The sequence below is a fragment of the Hyperoodon ampullatus genome (assembly GCF_949752795.1).
Source record: "Hyperoodon ampullatus genome assembly, chromosome: 7".
Lineage (NCBI taxonomy): Eukaryota > Metazoa > Chordata > Mammalia > Artiodactyla > Ziphiidae > Hyperoodon > Hyperoodon ampullatus.
Genome location: NC_136920.1, coordinates 54756484 through 54769937, shown reverse-complemented (window position 1 = coordinate 54769937; position 13454 = coordinate 54756484). Strand labels below are relative to the sequence as shown.

Below are 13454 nucleotides of genomic sequence, written 5' to 3'. Positions count from 1 at the left end.
TTCAGCCAGCGGCAGTATCGCACCCTCCAGGGTGTGGAAAGGTGTGTGTGTGTGAGGTGGGGGGTAAGTTGTCACAATGATTGGGGAGCACTCCATGCATCAGAGGGCAGGGGACAGGGATACTGACCTCAAACAAGGCATGTGGCAGTCCTGCATAACCAAGAAGTGTCCCACCCAAAATTCCAATAGAACTCCACCTCTCCTCTGAGAAGCAATAGGGGCAGAATTCCTATTACTTCTAAAGTACAAAAGCCAAAATGGAGAGTTATGATCTGTAGTTGGGAACCAGGTCCAGGCCTGAGAATGTGTGGTTAAGAATAGCTTAGAGAACAGAAGATTTAAATTAGCTCACAGTGAAAAGACAGTATTAATAGAAATCCAGATATTAATAGTGATGAGTCTCAGTTAGCTGAGGAGGACCTGGCCCAGGACTTGGAGCATTCAACCATCACCTCTCTTGAGTCTTGTGCTACGTGTTACAGCTGCAGCTTCAGGGAAGGGAAGGGTAAAGGACATATTCAGTGGTACAAACCATCAGAAAGAGTACCTGCAGGGGTATGCCCTATGGTCCATCTTAAAAAAATTAAGAAGGCTCATTAGGGAGCTCTCTATATAAGCACAAACTCTTTCTCTCTCTACACTGATTTTGTATGAAACTCTGCCATTGGTCATCCCTTTAATTCCAGCACTGAAGACCCTGTTAAAATTGGCACTTTGCTTTCAGACATGTATTATATGTGAAGCTCTGGGAAGCATAAGAAGCAGCAGGAGACAGTCCTTAGAGTAAAAGCACCTCTATTCCAGTGGTGAACACAACTAAATAAAATACACATTCACCTGTGTAACATATTGCAACAGGAACAATTTAATAGCTGAAAGAAAGTTTTGGGGTCACCTTTGCTACGTATGAACTGCACGAACTTGGGATCTTTCATATCACCAAGCTTCAACTATAAAATGAAGATGATAATCTGGACAGCGTTGTTGTGAGAACCAGAAGTGAAAGGCTGTTTTTTTTCTTTCCCTAAATAAAGAATATAAACGTTATAAACTTTTCTATAAAGTTCTGTTAGAGTATAGAAGTGGGAAAGTTTATATTTGATATGAGAACAGTTTAACAAAGGAGGAAGCGTTTGAACTAGGCTTCAAACACATGATTAGGATAGCAAATGCATTACACTAAAAGTAATAATTTATGCAACATCTTCACTGAGCCACTGCTTTGTGCCAGGCCTGGGCCAGGCAGTGGGTGTTAATGACTTGGTACTGGTTATTGTATTGCTTTTGTATTGCCTCAATACATTTGTTTATTCATTACTTCTTTCCACAAATACCTAAGATGCAATTAGTTTACCAGAGTAGCCAGACACCTAGAAAGTGTGAGACACCTGGACTCAGGGAGAGGTGGTAACCAGACAGGGGATGGTAGGTCCTGAGAGAGGTTCCTACCAGAAGCTCAGGCCAGCTTAGGCAAAGGCTGGACATCTGAGACCCTGAGATGGGGTGGGAGACACAAGGAAGGAGGCATAGGTGTGTTCTACAGACAGTTGTATCTAACAAATAATGCTGTGCAGTCCTGGAGCTACTGATAGAAATCAGCTTCATGCCTTGCTGCAAATGACTAAGAATACGGACTTCCCTCTCAACTCTAGGCTTGGAAACAATTCTTTTTCCACGTCTATGTCACAAGGCAGGACATTATGTAAGATGCCCTGAATCCAATGAATGCTACAATCAACTGAATGCCCCCTGGTGTTTAATGTAAGCTCTGAGCCAGGCTGTCCTATGAAGGAAGAGGAAAAGGTGGAGGAAGAAGAGAAGGAGGAGGAAAGGGGGAAAGGATAAAGTATTTCCCGATAATTCTTCAATAAGAAAATACAGGAAGGCCAGCCTCAGCGGCTGAGGAGAGCAGGAGGAGGTCACGGGCAGCGGGGTTGGCGGGGGGTGGGGGTTGGGGAGATGCTGCACTTTGGTGTAAATTGCAGTTGATGAGGGATAGTTTCTCAGACTCAAGTTAGAAGTGAGAGTTCAGATTAAGTGAGGCCGTCATTGCTGCTTTGAACACCTCAGAAGGGGAGAATGGATTTATCAGGAGTGAAAAAGAGGAGCTTGTCAGGAGTCAAAGAAAATAATAACAAGTCCAGCACTAGGGCTTCTTCTCCTACCAAATGCAAAGACCGCTCTGATGAGAAGTCCAAGGATCGCTCTAAAGATAAGGGAGTCAAGCGAGAAGGGTGGTGGTGGGGATAAAACCTGAAAGAGGCGCAGCGCTTCCAGTGGTAGCAGCAGCACCAGGTCTCGGTCCAGCTCGACCTGCAGCTCGGGCTTCAGCTCCGTCAGCTCCCCTGGCTCTCCGAGTCCTTCTCAGCGCAGGCGTGACAACAGGTGGTTCCCGCTCCAAATCCAAACCACCCAATTAGATGAAAAGGAAAGGAAAAGGCAGAGCTGTCCCCTAAACCCACCACAGAACACATTGGGAGCCTCACCAGGAATGTGACCAAGATCACATCATGGAGATATTCTCCACCTATGGGAAAATTAGAATGATTGACGTGCCTATAGAAAGGATGCACCCCCATCTGCTTAAAGGCTACGCATATGTGGAGTTTGAGAATTCAGATGAAGCCAAGAAGGCGCTGAAGCACGTGGACAGAGGACAAGTTGTTGGCCGGGAGGACCACTGCCACTGCTGTGCTGGCCCCCTGGCCTAGGCTACCCCCAGGCGAGTCAGCCCTCCCAGGAGAATGCTGCCACTGTCCCCCAAGTGGCGCAGGTCACCCCGACGGTTGAGGAGAAGGTCACGTTCCCCTCGGCGGCGCATGCAGGTCCCCCGCCCGCTGCCATCACAGGAGCCGCTCCAGCTCCAACTCCTCCTGATAAGCAGGGCCACTGAAGCTCCGCCCCTGGGAGTTGCATCCCATCCAACTCACCTTTGTCACTTTTCTAGCCAAAGGATGATCAGTAGGAAAGAAAGCCCTCACTCAGGGGCAGGTTTCAAAGGTGAGGGCAGCAATTGAGACGTTTGCCCTGGCGGCAGAGTTCTGGCTGCAGGAGCGTTGTTGGTTTGGGGTCGTGCCTATAAAGATGCCCTCCAGTTTTCTGGCTAGACAGCTCCCAGGTTTCTAGTTCCTGAGAGTCAGTTTGGTGGCAAAGCCAGTAGGGATGAGCAGGGGGCTCCAGGTGGTGGTTCAGCCCCAGCCTGGGAGCATGTTTCTCCATCCCACAGATGACCTGAGGCCAAGCTGGTGGCCTGGTCATGCCCTAACCTGTTGGCCTGCAGAGTCCCTCAGGAAAGGGCAGGCTTTTATGCAGCTGTCACTCCTGTTAGCCTGGCTTTGCTCCCCTGCTTGAGTCCTCTTTGGACCTCTAGGGTCAACCCCATTATCTGCCCCAAATGGTTCTTTGCACACGTACTCATGCGTGCGCATGCGCACACGCACACCCCACGTCTCCCTTTCTCTCTCTGAAATTGGTGAGCGAGTTGAGAGCCAGCTCTGCTAGGTCATCACAGAACCCCCTGTTGTACTGGTATTCATGGTGGTCTTGCAGGTTACCTTGGCAACGTGCACATTGCTTTTTTGGCTTTTATTGTATAGTCAGTACTGTAAATTTTCTGTTTTGAGTTTTATAACTTTGTAGCATTTTAGATAATGTTGTGTTTGCGCTTTGTTGGAAAATATGGGGAAAGCAAGAGGGAGATTATTTTGTGCTTTCTCCAAGCTGTGTGCTGTTTAGCGTAAGAATAATAACTAAATACATTTACTCTATGCCAGGCACTGAACTATGCACTTTATACATATTTCATCCTTACCCATGCTATGAGTAGTTACTACTGTTATCCCATTTTACAGATGAAAAAACTGGGGCATGAAGCAGCTAAGTAACTTAACCATAGATAAAAAGCTATGAGGTACCAAAGCGAGGACTTCTGACTCTGTCTTCTGGGCTCTTCTTGCTAACCAAGGCTTCTTCTCTTAAACTCAGACCTGCCTTACATCTCTCAGCTAGGGATTTCTGCAACTTTTTAGGTCTGAAGTATTAAGACTCTCAACAAGGGTGGTAGAAGCAGGAACTAAAAATAAGACATTATTATTATATAATACACTGTTTTATGTTGAATCTTATAACTAGAGGACCTTTGAGTGGTGATCTATCAGAAAAACTGGGTTCAGTCATTAGTCTGCTATTTATTGTGTGATCCCAGGAAAGTTCCATGACCTCTCTAAGACTCATGAAGAAAATATCACCTGCTCTGTTTATCTTATGAGGTTGTAATAAGAATCAGTCGTGTGTAAGCGTTAGTGTGTTGGCTTTGGGACCACTCTGAAGATTTTTTAAGTTCTTCAAATGTGTGGATCAGTGCAGCTGCCAGATAAACAAAGTATTACCCACTGCAATAAAGCAGATAGTCCTGAGCCTGGATCAGAATCCTAGATTATTGGGAATATTAACATATTGGGAATATTAATTAATATTAATATTTTATAATATTAAAATTAACTAACATGCGAATATTAATAGCGAATATTAATATTCACATGTGAGCCTTATGTAAAGCACCTCTCGTGATGCCTGTCTGACTCAGATGCTCAGTGAATGATTCCTGTCCTTGCCCCATCCCTGCACACATCCCTCCTACCCCCATGCCCCCACCCCGGCTTTGTGCTTTTATTGGTGAATTACAAGGGACTTGATACTCCATAGGCTACGCAATAATCCAGGTAGGAACAGAACAAGAACTGTCTGGTATTCCCCCATCTCAGATCACTGGGGCTCATGAGCAACACTCATCGCCTCTCTATGATTCCGTTTTCCCATGCCCCAATAGGCTGATTCATTTGTTCAGGGTACACCGTGGAGTCCTGCCAAATGCAAATAAACTGTCTATGGGGCACAAGCCGAGCTATGCTGGGAGCAGGCTCATTACTGCCACAGTCACTACAACAAATAACAACAAAAGCCTCTAGGCGCAAATTAGCACACATAATAAACTTAATTCAAGAAACACTGAAGAGACCCTTAGTTGCATTTTAACTTACACAACACCATTTATCACACAAGGGCCATGGGGCCTTTACAAACTGAAAATAAGACATTGGTACAGATTAGCTTCTACTACGCCTCAGTGACCCTTCCAACTTAAATCCACCTACCACACACACACACACACACACACACACACACACACACACACACACACAGAGATGTGAAGGGAACACAGGGAAGACTGCAGAAAGGGTAACTGAAAAGAACTCACAGTCTGGAAATTATGAGAGAGGTCTGTGTTCTATTCCAAACTGGATTATTCCTTAGCCTCTGGACTTAGAAGTATCAAGTCCAGAAGTATCAAGTCCCCTGTAATTCGTGCATAAAAGCACAAAGCCAGGAGGGAAGTAAAGGAATCATTCATTGAGCACCTGAGTCAGATAGGAATCACAGGAGGTACTTTACGTAGGACACACATGTAAACAGGGGTGCCTATTAATGCTCCCAACAAACCGAGACAAAATCACTGTGATGGCACTTGCAAACCTCTTTTCCAAAGTAATACACAATGTGTTACAAGAGGGACGAAACACCAGATACAGAGACAAATAATAATAGCTAGCATCTGAGCACCTACACAATGTGCCAGTGTTGTGCTAAACTCTTTACTCATGTACACTGTCTGATTTTCAATACTCACAACCACCTAGGAAGTACATGATATTATCTTCATTTTGAGAACGAACAAAATGAGCTGCTTGAAATGGTTAAGCATCTTGCCTGGTCAGTCACCCAGGTTCAAATCCCACCTCAGTGCTTCCCTGGTGATGCAGTGGTTGAGAGTCCGCCTGCTGATGCAGGGGACACGGGTTCGTGCCCCGGTCCGGGAAGATCCCACATGCCGCGGAGTGGCAGGGCCCGTGTGCCATGGCCGCTGAGCCTGTACGTCCAGAGCCTGTGCTCCGCGACGGGAGAGGCCACAGCAGTGAGAGGCCCGTGTACCGCAAAAAAAAAAAAAAAAAAAATAGAGTCAGCAAACCAAGGAGTTACCTTAAGAGAATCAGAGAAGCACAGTCACACGAGGGAGGAGGAGAGTAAAAGGGCAGAAGGAGAAGGGCTCTCAAGTGAACTTGAAGTCTACCCCTAAGTTCTGCTCAGGGCTACCTGCCTATGCAATTTTTTCCCTCTCTCTCCATTCCCCTCTTCTCACTTTATATCATAAATGGTCTTTTTCTTCTTCTTTTATGCCTTTGGCCCACTTAGGTTACAAAGGGCCCTGCTTTTAGGGTGTCTCCAGGGATATCTCAACTTCTGTTTTCTTATCCGTTAGATAGTTATAACATCCCAGGATTATTGTGCATATAAAATGAGGTAACATATAACTGTTCAACAAATGGTGCTGGGAAAACTGGATATCCACATGCAAAAGAATGAAGATGAACCTTTATACCATACACAAAAATTAACTAAAAATGGATCAAAGACTTACATGTAAGACCTAAAACTATAAAACTCTTAGAAGAAAACATATAGGAAAAGCTCCATGATGTTGGATTTGGAAATGATTTCTTAGATATAACACCAAAAGCACAGGTAACCAAAGAAAAAAAATAGGTAAATTGAACTACAGAAAAATTTAAAACTTCTGTGAATCATAGGACACAAAAGAGCAAAAAGATAACCCATGGAATGGGAGAAAATATTTGCAGATCATATATCTGATAAGGAGTTAATATCCAGAATATATAAAGAGCTGTTACAACTCAACACGATGAGAACAACAAAAACAACCTGACTAAAAAGGGGGCAGATTTGAATAGACATTTCTCCAAAGAATATATACAAATGGCCAATAAGCACAAGAAAGAATGTTCAACCTCACTAATCATTAGGGAAATGCAAATCAAAACCACAATGAGATACCACTGCACATCCATTGGGATGGCTGCTATCAAAAAATAGAAAATAACAAATGTGTCAAGGATGTGAAGGAATAGGAACCCTCGTGCACTGTGGTGGGAATGTAAAGTAATGTTGCTGATATAGAAAACAGTTCGGTGGTTCCTCAAAAAATTAAAAATAGAATTTCCATATGACCCAGCAATTCCACTTCTGGGTATATACCAAAAAAGAATTGAAAACAGGGTCTTGAACGATATTTGTATACCCATGTTCATAGCAGCATTATTCAAAGTAGCCAAAAGGTGGAAGCAATCCAGTGTCCATCTATGGATGCAGGGAGAAACAAAATGCAGTATATACACACGATGGAATATTATCCAGCCTTAAAAAGGAAGGAAATTCTGACACATGCAACAACATGGATGAACCTTGCAAACTTCATGCTTAGTGAAATAAACCAATCACAAAAGACAACTCCTGTACAATTCCACGTACATGAGGTACCTAGAGAAGTCAAACCCATAGACATAGAAAGTAGAATGGTAATTGCCAGGGGCTTGGGGAGGAGGGAATAGGGAGTTGTTGTTTAATGGGTACAGAGTTTTAGTTCTGTAAGATGAAAAGAGTTCTAGAGATGGGTGGCGGTGGCAGTTGTACCACCATTCAAGGATGTGGATGTACTTAATGCCACTGAACTTGTACACTTAAAAATGGTCAAGTTGCTAAATTTTATGTTATGTATATTTTACGACAATTTTTAAAAAAAGGAATAAGGTTCCAAAAATAGAAATAATTAACATACTTAAAGCATCCAGCAAAAACTTGGCAATGAACCTTAGTTCCTTCCTCTCCCCTGATGCAATCCTTTATTTCAAAGATCTTTTCAAACTACCTAAGGAGCTCAGCACCAATCCAGTTCCCCAGCTCTGCCATTAAATCTGTCTGTGTATTCCAGGACGAATTCCTCTCCTTACTGAGCTTTGGGTTTTTTTAACCATTAAAAAAAAAAAGGATTAAACTATACTACATTCCCTTTCAGCTATAAAAATACAAACACATTGAAGGTTAAAGAGATTAAGAATAGGTTAGCAGGGCTTCCCTGGTGGCGCAGTGGTTGAGAGTCCGCTTGCCGATGCAGGGGACACGGGTTCGTGCCCCGGTCTGCGAAGATCCCACATGCCGCGGAGCGGCTGGGCCCGTGAGCCATGGCCACTGAGCCTGCGCGTCTGGAGCCTGTGCTCCGCAACGGGAGAGGCCACAACAGTGAGAGGCCCGCGTACCGCAAGAATAGGCTAGCAGAAAGGAAGGAAAGGAAACAGTTTTGAGCACTTACTGTGTGCAAAATATTGTGATAGGGGCTGGGGGATTCACAAATACAAATATACAAAAGGAAGGTGATAATTCCTGATTTGAGGGAAACAAAGGTAGACATCATGATCTATGTGTAGGTTACAGGAGAGAGTGATTAACTGCTAGGGGAAATCCAGGAAAATCCACCAGAGAGGTGATAATTGAGGGCCCTTGATTTTTGAGGAGGGATTAGCAAGAGTCAGTCAGGTAGAACAGAGGCAGAAGGACCAGTGGGAGTCCCTCATAGAGAATGGATACACTGGTCAGGGCACAGTCCAGAGGAGCGGTGGAAGCCAGTCTGCAAAAGCAGTTTGGGATCTGATTGCTAAATGCCCAGAAAGCTGGGAAAAGGAGCTTGGAATTTATGCTAAAAGCTTTGAGGAAGCACTGACAGCTGAAGCTGGAGAGTGACAAGATCTGACGTGCAGGTCGCAGAAATATCACGTTGGTAACAGTGTACAAGAGGGTAGATTAAGGGAAACAGGAAGCTATTGTCATAGTACAGACAAAACAGGATGAGGGCCTGAATGAGGCAGTGGCAGTAGGGAAGGAGGGGGAAGAAAGCTCTCTTTGCCTCATGCAGCTCCCATAGATAAAGGCAGGAATGGTGCACGAACTCCAGAAGGTTGGCTCTTATACATTATGGACCTTGAAGCACATTCTTATTTCTAAACAGTTTCTGACTAATTGTGAATGTCACCAGGTCCAGGGCAATCACTCAAAGGGAGGAAACTAGGCATAAAAGTTAATCTGTTTCAGCTGCTAGGCTACCCCCGTCACCCCCTTCGAACCAGAAATAATGGAAGGCAGCAATGGAAAAAGGAGCATCTGGCAGCCGTAAAGACCCATCCCTTCCCGTGCTGGAGCTGTTGGCTCATCCTTGGACATCACAACAATCAAGAATGGAGAATCGTTCTTTTCATCCCTTCTCACAGCATTATCCCAGCAACCTCATCCCCTAACAATGGTGTGGTTTGTGTTATGTTTTCCCTCTATCACCGCCCCTCCCCACCACAGCACAAGGGAGATGCTGTGCCCCAGGGGCCAATGAGGTTGTGAGCCTCACAGCCTCTGAACAAGTCTTTGAGGGGTAGGATGCTCCTTCAGAAAGAGCTGCATGAAGGAGCAGATTAAAAAGACCAAACATTAACTAAAAGGAACGGGGAAGACCATTTTCCCGCCTCTATTAAACTAGCAAAAAAGATTTTAATGACATTTCCCAGTGGTGGTAAGTGTGTGATTAAACAGACACCCATGTCTGTTGCTCAAAGCTATTTGTTGATATGATGTGTCTGGAAAACAATTTGGCAGTATTTCAAGAGCCTTAAAAATGTTCATCCCCTTTTGCCCAATAATTCTCATTTCTGGCAAATGACTAAGGGAATAATTCAAAGGAAAGAAAACTATATATGCATCATATAGCATTAGAAGGTATAAAAAGTGGTACAGTTTCTGTTCTTTAGATTTTTTTTTCTCCCATGTCTACCCCTCTGACTTTCCCTTAGGCTTTGTAATGTTGATCTCTATGGCTCTTGAGAGAACCAGATATAATGACAGAAATTGCAAGCTCTTACCTGAGTACACAACTTAAAGAAGATGTGCTGTAAGAAAATTTACCACGTGACTAACCAAACTCAGCAACGAGTTACATTAGAGGCTTTCTATTCATTTTATAGGATAGCAAATTATTATTAAAAATTCATTTAAAATAATGAATATATACATTCAGTATTCTACCATGTACCAGGCACTGTGCTAGGGGCCGAGGATATAGCAGTAAACAATACAGATGCGGTCCTTGATCTCAGAGCCCAGTACCTAGCAGAGACATGAACAAAAAACAAGTATCAGTAATTATAATAAAGCATGATCAATATTATGATAAAGGGAAATATGGCATGCTAGTGGAATGAATAGCAAGAGGGTCTTACATCCTTATTGAAGGGATCAGAAAAAGCCAATGGGAAGAAGTTAAGGAATGTGGACTTCATCCTCAGGACCAGAGCACATACTAGGTATCTGCCACCAAGCTCTGGGCAGATCCGCAGCAGCCTTCTCGGGTACCTGCGTAAGAGAAGCTGCTTTTTTTGCAACATCCTTGATATAAGTTTGATCCTGAGAAGTGACTTATTAACACTTATTTACTCATGGTGTTGTGACGGGGGACAGTCCAAGAGACACAGAGTTGGTCTCTGCCTGCAAGTGTGCCTACAGTCTCCAACAGCACAGATTACCAAGAGAGGTTTGGATAGAGGATAAATACAGATAACACATTAGGAATAGGTAAGATTAAGTATTTACATTCCATTCAGACAGAAGGTTAAGTATATTAGAGCAGAGGAGGGAGAGGAAAAGGGAACGTCCAGGGGGTAGAATGGTTAGGAAAAGAGAAGGGCTGGAAGGAGAGCAATGGCAAGGTTTTTGGGAGTCTGGAAAAGATGAAGACACAATCTAACATAACCTCCACTTTGGTAAGGGAGGGGGAACACTTGAGAGGTCAAACGATGGGCTAGGCACTGTGCTAAGTGATTATTATTATTAGTTTTGGCCGTGCCACAAGGCATGTGGGATCTTAGTTCCCTGACCAGCGATCAAACCCACACCCCCGGCACTGGAAGCGCACTGGACTGCTAGAGAAGTCCCTGCTAAGTGATTGATATGCAGTCTCTCATTACTGACTATAATTTTATGAGGTAGGAATCCTTGGTCCCATTTTACGGATAGTGTAACTGAGGCTCAGGGGAGTAGAAGAATTTCATAAAGATCTCTTGACACTCAAGTATTTCCAAATCCAAAAGACTGTAAACCAAGAATTATGCCTCTGGATAAAATTCCGTAGGGAGGATGTCATTTTCACTTACAGCTGTGGTCAGTTAATCCAAAGTCATCGATTTTATAGTTATGTGCTGGAGTCAGCTTCTATCAGCTCATGAAAGCCGATTGTTAAATTGTCAGTAATTCTGCAACCCAGCTGATTTCACCTTAGTAATTTGAAATCAGTCATGGTGGGAGTATTTATATCATGGAAACTGGCAAATGCTATAAATCAGGGCATCTTCTTCTTCTTCTTCCTTTTTTCTTTCTGAGAACCTGTTGTTAAACATTTACCAGCACACTGCTGCTTGAGAACCTTAGAGATGAAAGGGAATGACTTTTATCTCACTTGCCAAGTCCTACCTATTGGTTCTAGTTGCTTGGAAGACTGTGCTGAGAAGCATTCCGAGACTTCATTTGTGGTCATCTATCATAAAGAACCTGCCAAAACTGAACTGATGTCTATCATGGGTAGGGAGGGGGAAGTGGCAGCAGGCATACCTTGTACCTTCCACCCCTGGCACAGTCTAATGCCCTAATTTTAGAGATGAAGAAACAGAGACCCGGAGAGGGAAGGTGATTTACCTGAAGCCACATAGTGAACCAGTGGCAGAGCTGAGGTTAGATGTCAATCTGACTTCTAGTCCAGTGATCTTTCCAGAACAGCACAGAGACCACTTAAGTTGAGGCACTCTTAATTTAGCTAGCATTAATAATATTGAGCAACATCGTAATGACAATGACCCCTAAGCAGGAATGTTGCAGAGGGAATACAAACATACGGTGAGGGGTGAACTAGAATGAACTCCTGTATCTTTCAGCCCTGAAAGTTTATGATGCTAGATTTCTAAGAACTCTATCTATGCTCATATGCACCTTCTTCCTGACCACAGAAACTACTACCAACCTAAAGCGTGCAATTTCTAAGAATCTTACATGACTTAGCAACACCCTGACAACCACCACACTGTCAGCAGTCAAGAGATATAGAGATTATACTTAGAGGGTGATTTTACCAGAAAACATGAGATGAAATAATGCCATGAATAAAAAAGAAAGTCCACAATTGCCTATTCCTATGAACTTTAGTAGTAAATTATTCCTAAGCCATTTTTGTTCATTTATTTTTAAACACTGTATTTTTGAAGTAACATGGCTCAAGAATCAAGAGGTATAAAATAGCAAACAGAGGGCTTCCCTGGTGGCGCAGCGGTTGAGAGTCCGCCTGCCGATGCAGGGGACACGGGTTCGTGACCCGGCCCGGGAAGATCCCACATGCCGCGGAGCGGCTGGGCCCGTGAGCCATGGCCGCTGAGCCTGCGCGTCCGGAGCCTGTGCTCCGCAACGGGAGAGGCCACAGCAGTGAGAGGCCCGCGTACCGCAAAAAAAAAAAAAAAATTAAAAATTAAATAATCACAGCTTGATGCCAGAGGAGGGCTAGCAAACACAAATACCATGCAAATGAAAAAATTACTTAAGTTCATGCTGATAAACTTTTAGGGGGATTTTGTTTTTGCATTAATTTGGTTTTCCTTAGAAAATGAAATGATACATCATGGTCACAGGTCAATAACAGTAATAAACTCTATTGAATCAAATTTGTACAATTTTTTTTCTGTAGGTTAAAAAAAGTCTAGATGCAGAGCAAAAAAGTGAAATTGTGGTCATGAAAGTGCTCTGAAGGGCTTTCCTATAGGAAAACAAATTGTTACTTTAAATTAGCTTTGTCTTATTCCAAAAAAGATTCAGGTTATTTATTATTATTTGTCTGTGGAGGTGTCTACATTCTGCTATGAGCTTTTTGAGTTGCCTGAGCTTCTTTTTTTTTTTTTTTTTTTTTTTTTTTTTTTTTGTGGTACGTGGGCCTCTCACTGTTGTGGCCTCTCCCGCTGCGGAGCACAGGCTCCGGACCCGCAGGCTCAGCGGCCATGGCTCACGGGCCCAGCTGCTCTGCAGCATGTGGGATCTTCCCGGACCGGGGCATGAACCCGTGTCCCCTGCATCAGCAGGCGGACTCTCAACCACTGCGCCACCTGGGAAGCCCTGAGCTTCTTGAGAGTAACAGTTTGTCCATCTCTGTATTCTCAGATACAGACAAAGACACAAACACAGACTAGGATCTCAGTGATTCTTGTTGAATAGATGAAACGATATTATAGAGAATGTTTAAATCACCTGAGAACTCAGTATGCTACCCTGAAACATGTCCGAAGAAGATGTAGTTCTGACCCAATGAGATGCAGACTAAGGAGAAACTGAATAGAAATTTATTTGGGCAGAGACAGGCTGTGCTCTTTAACCACAGCAGGTAAGTCACCACCTTTGCCTATGCTCAAGATCCTTGCTACTAAGCCCAAATGCCTCATGTCTATTATTCAACACAATTCTACAAGTATGTGCTG

At 43.7% G+C, this 13454-nt stretch overlaps 1 protein-coding gene and 1 pseudogene across 2 annotated transcripts in view; one reads left to right on the top strand and one right to left on the bottom strand.

Moving 5' to 3' along the window:
• GAB2 (GRB2 associated binding protein 2) overlaps positions 1-13454 on the bottom strand; it is a gene marked incomplete at both ends in the record, with an annotated part of 168351 nt that overhangs the window by 75046 nt on the left and 79851 nt on the right. The window lies entirely within an intron of this gene.
• LOC307056660 lies at positions 2080-2877 on the top strand (annotated as a pseudogene). The gene has a single exon. The product of its transcript is annotated as an uncharacterized misc_RNA (transcript).